The sequence below is a fragment of the Diabrotica undecimpunctata genome, chromosome 1 (genome assembly GCF_040954645.1).
Source record: "Diabrotica undecimpunctata isolate CICGRU chromosome 1, icDiaUnde3, whole genome shotgun sequence".
Lineage (NCBI taxonomy): Eukaryota > Metazoa > Arthropoda > Insecta > Coleoptera > Chrysomelidae > Diabrotica > Diabrotica undecimpunctata.
The window spans coordinates 87011552-87017117 of NC_092803.1; the positions used below are offsets into that span (position 1 = coordinate 87011552).

At 30.5% G+C, this 5566-nt stretch overlaps 1 long non-coding RNA gene across 1 annotated transcript; it reads right to left on the bottom strand.

Moving 5' to 3' along the window:
- Nucleotides 1-3625: 3625 nt before the first annotated feature.
- Nucleotides 3626-4649, bottom strand: LOC140451161 (uncharacterized). Its single transcript, XR_011952029.1, has 2 exons — nucleotides 4174-4649; nucleotides 3626-4121 (listed from the first exon to the last, which is right to left on the bottom strand). It is a non-coding gene; the product is annotated as an uncharacterized lncRNA (long non-coding RNA).
- Between the last annotated feature and the right edge of the window lie 917 nt (nucleotides 4650-5566).

A 5566-nucleotide genomic window follows, 5' to 3' on the forward strand; every position in this document is an offset into this window, starting at 1 on the left:
TATACATTTTTCTTATGGTCAAAAATGAAGGAAGGTACCGTCTACGGGGATTGTAATGTCTGGTGTAATGGCTGGTATATTTTGGAAACATATCAATATGTCATTTTACCTTATCAATTACATCCTGTGATAGTTTATTAGGACATGGAGCTCTTCCTCTTTTATCAACAGCGGTGATTCCAACGTCAGATATCCCATTTAAAATTCTCGAATAACGTCCATTGCTGATATCCAAAGTTTTTAAGAAAAACATTTTGCAAACTCTCATATTTTTTAGTTTGATAGTAACGCTCTTTCCTTTATTAGTAACAGCTTCTGTACGTCGTCGTTTGGGCAAAGCGATCTCTGTACAAGACGTAATGAATGCATTCTGCAGATTCCAATTTCCTAGACCCCAGAATTGGTTAAATATTTCCTGTCTTTCTTCATCGGTGAATTTTTGACACTGAAATCTGCAAGTATGTATATAATTTTGCAAACTTCTTGCTTTTACTAACTTGTTTTTATAGCCTACGTATTCCTCACCTGCATTTCTTTTTCGTTTTCTTACTTGCCTCTTATCTAAATCGCTATATCTCAAACGTTTTTTGCCCTTTTTCTTTAATGACTTGTTTAAATGAACATCTGCAATGTTTTGTAGATCATGATTACTATCGCTACTACTTTCTTCTATTGGACTATAGTTTCTGTCCTCTTCTGAATCGTCATATTCCGAATAACTGTCAGATTCTGAAACAAAAAAGAAACATTTTAAGGTTATGCTATAAGTTTCTTTCAACTACTACTTTTTGAAGACATAGATAAATAAAATAACCCTATAAAATAACAATTGAAAAAATATAAAACGCATTGAAGACTTACCTTGCATTATTTTAAGACTATTTCACAAATTGTATTAATATTCCTGCACACTTTTAAAACGTGGCTGTCACAAACAACTACATAAGGTTTAGAACAAAAGTGGGACATGTAACCTTGGACCACTTATACAGAAAACCATTACCAGAAATTGGTGAGAGCTTTTACTTCTCACATACAGATGTCCGTACTGTAGTGTGTTTTGTACTTGTACCATTTTTATATTAATAAATCTCAACATCCTCTAGCTACTCATGCACATATCTCACTTTTATACAAAATGTCACTTGTACCACTTTTCCTCTCAGCCCCTCATTTATCTTTACAATTTAATGACTGTTTGGTTCCATTCCTTCATGTTTTGTTCATACTTTCTTTTCACTTCATATATTAGCTATTAAAAATGTTTACGTCGAAATTGATCATTACTTATAGTTAATGTTATCTAAAAAGAAAACTCTGAAAACTTTTGTTTTCTACATCTCTATAACTTTTATTATAATTTCTTCCCACTACAGCTATTTCAGCATTTTGTCTTTCTCAATTGACAAACAAATGTCTGTTTTACACTTTATAGTCTCTGAACAAATAAAGAAGGGGAAAGCTGTATGTCTCAAATTGGTCATTCAGAATTATATCTGTATATTTTAATACATCTCACTGCCATGAGAAGCATAATGTGATACACGGGTAATACGATTTTACAGCCGCGAGAATCAAATATCGAATACACACGCATTTGTAATGCTCACACATCACAAATTATGAAAGCTCTGAGAAGCAATTGTGGTCTCTCATATCAAAGTATCATTAATGCAGTTTAAATGTAGACGGCTGTAAGCAACAGAAACTATATTTGGCCTCTGAAATATGTGAACCAATGTTTGATTCTCACAGCCTGAAAAGTGGGTTACTGATAAAAACTACTTAAGTCAACTATTATATATTTATTTTTTAACGAAAACTATTATTTAAATACATTGTTATTTTAATAAGAAATTAACAAAAACTTTATATATTAAAAAAATATTGTTTTCATTACACTATTTAGTTTCTCTTGTTTTTTTTTAACTCATTTTCACAGTATAAAGAATTGCACAGAGTACACAGTGAAATCAACAAACACCTACGGGCTAACAGTTGGAAATAAATAATATTCATTTAGAGCAAAATTGTATTTTTCTGTAAAATGGCCTATATTGTGGAAATGGACATATAATTGTAATAAACGATATTACATTGATAAACACGGTCGCATGAATCATATGGACTTGTTTTTGTGTGAATCGGCATTTGATGCACACTGCTGTAATATACGATATCAGTCAACAAGGCTGCGTGAATCATATAGTGATTCTCACCTCTAACTAACACAAATTAAGGTTTTTTTTTTAAAGAAATGTGTAGATATATACTTAGATTTTAATTTTGTGTGTATATAGAGTTAAAAAGATATACAGCCAGAATGGTCCTTTTTTTTCACTATGGTGCAGTGTGAGGGTTCATAAATTTCTTAATATAAGGATTTGAAATTGTTCACTAAATGAATTATTATGATATAAAAGGTGAAGTGTGCATGTAGACTCTGTTTTTTGTTGTTGAAAGCTCTTTTGTGTTCTGGTATACATTTGTTTAAGGTTCTACCAGTTTAACAGATGTAATATTGTATGTTGGGTTTTGATTAAGTTTGTTATACCCCACTGTATAAATGTTTTTTATGTTGGCTCTGGTGCTTATTATATTTGCTTAAGTAATTGTTTGTTCTGAAAGCTGGTGTTATTCCTCTCTGTTTCTGGTTTTTTAGTTCTGTTGTTATCATGCCTATAGATGTAATTATTGTTTCAATTCGTTGATGGTTTTATTACTTACATATCAAAGTCTTTCTTTCAGGCACTATATAGCTTTCCTTATTTAGATGATAATTGTGTGTAATGTTTAATCTAATTGTCAACTATCTAATATGTTGTTTCCAAGTAAGTGAAAATTTACTATATATTTACTGACGATTTAAAATGCTTTAAAATAAACAAATGCCAGGCCGAAGTCTGCAAAAGGATATTGATCGCCTCTAAGTGGAGCACACAAAATGGTATTTGGATGCGTCAAAATGTCATAGTTTTCATTTGCACCTTCCTCATACCCCAATAATATTCGAATATAGTAAACACAATTTAACCATATATTCTACTTTTGAAACCAAGGATCTAGGTGTGAACCTTGACTCTAACTATAAATCACACATTTCCACAACAATACAGAAATCTATGAAGCTACTTGGATTTGTGAAGAGAACCATCAAAGATTTTTCTTACATCTCTGCTATTTGATCTCCTTCTCCATGGTTAGATCCCTTTTCATTTACTGGTCTACAGTTTTGTCCCCCTATTACATTGCATCTAAACTGAAACTTAAGACTGTCCAATTTTCTATCATGCCATTGTATGGATGCATGTATACTGTGAATATGTTGCATTAGAATGTATACTGAACTTCTCTTGAGGTATATAGAAATCAAAGAGACTTAATAGTTCTATTTAAAATTATCAACAGCCTGTGCACCTGCTTCAAACTTCTCTCCAAAATATTTGTTTATTATTCTCCAATATTGCAACTAGGTATGTGCAGACTTTTTATATTCTTTTCATAGATTCAATTACTCTTATAACAGCTTTACTCCCAGAACTCTTCTATTAGCTAACTCTTCAAAGAAGCTCCAAATTTTTAATCTATCAGTTTTCCCCTTCAAAAGTGATAATTCTGATCCAACTTTGTAATACTTTCGACTTCAGCTTTTGTATTGTGTTTAGTGTTACATTATCTGCATGCATTAGATAACTTAATACCATTATACCTTGTGACTTTTTCTGAATTGATTTGTTATCTTATTTTGTGACTGTATATGTTATTTTTTTTTGTAATCATACTATTCATATATTCTTCTTCCAAATCAGTTTATTGTATTAACTACATTTATAGCACTGTAAATAAAACTTGTAAAATGTTGTAAATAAAATGATATATTTTTAGTAGGTTTTGTTTTATTAAAATTAATTATTTTACAGAGGAAAGTGTGTTTATAAGCCAAATAAGAAAAGTTTGTAAATATAACATAAATATTAATGAACCAAAATATATACAAGTATCATCATTCTATTTGCCTTTTCGCCACATTAATAGATGTTCCACTTTTTATCTAAAGGAATTGTAGGGTATTGAATTGAAATGGGTATAACTCCTAAATTTCCTAGTTGCTGAGTAATTACCTAAAATATTTATATGTAGTTTTCAAAGAACTAATAATCTACTAAAACCTACTTCATCACATTCCCTACTCATGCGAAAATGCTTTACAAAAAGATCTCCCATATATTATTGGTGAATGGTTTCCTCATAAAAATTTTGATTAGGAGGCACTTGAGCTCTCTCAACATTATTTAGCTCTAATTCTTCATTTTGTGTCAACTGATCCACAACATTTCCAATTAGCTGGATATTATTTTCCTCGTCCGCAAGTTCTTCCACTAATACTCTAATTATGTCATTCCTTTCTATATTCCTATTATATGAATGTGACGTAAAGTTAAATAATATTTAAAAGTCAAGCTAAATTGGTAATCTACTGACAAACGTAAACAAAGAACAAAAATATTTAATTTTTAAAATGACAAATTATTTGACATTGACAGATAAGGTAGCGGTAGCGGAATCCAGCAGGTTTTGACTTATGACATTTGGTCCAGCGCTAACCGATGGATTCGGAAGTAGCGGAGCGGTAGCTGCTCCGTCTGCTGAACGCGCCCTTAAGAAGATAAGATATTGCGCATAAGTCGTGACGTAATTGGAGAGTTGCACGTCCGTAATGTCAGTTTTTTGTATGTGTCAAAATAATCTTTAATAATATTATTATTTTGCTAATTGAATAATTTCATCACAGAATGCATAAAAATCCCATTTAACTTTAACAAGAATTCAAATTCTACTCTCCAATGACGGCATGCGCGAACACGACCGATTTTGTGCTACGGGAAGATCCTATCTCGTTAGTCATAGTATCATGGCTTAACGTACACATTAATTTTGAAAATATGGTCAAAAAATGATCTAATTTTTTTTAATGTTTTGGTTATAATTGAATAAAAAATATATTTTCAGTAGCATAAAACCTTTACTTTTCTTAGGGATTCAGGCGAAATTTTTTTTTTTTTCATATATATACTAATAATATAAGCACTCTTTTTGTATGCAAATCCTTTGAAACTTAAAAATTTTCTGCAGAGGAAATACTGTGAATAGGTAAATAGTAATAGATTTGAGTATCCTGTTTCACTGTCACTCATTTCCCAGCAGTTTTACTGAAATAAAAACAAAATAGATTACAATAAAGAAAAATCTGTTTTACAATTCAATATGGTATTTTAGATGAGTTATAATGAAATTTAGTAAAATAAAAAATATACCCATTACTATAACCTACCGATTATTATATGCAAAATTTACTTATCAAACAATATAATAATATGAAAATAAGGCACAAATAAGTTCAAATGCAAAATACAATAAATATCGACTTCAGGCGACTTTACACCGACAAGACAGAAGGCTTGTATAAAAACAAAAGTTCAACAATAATATCGGTTATCAATGCTGACGATTGCAAATTGCAAGTTGTGAGATAATAAATCTATTTTAAAGTAACTCAATACTGACT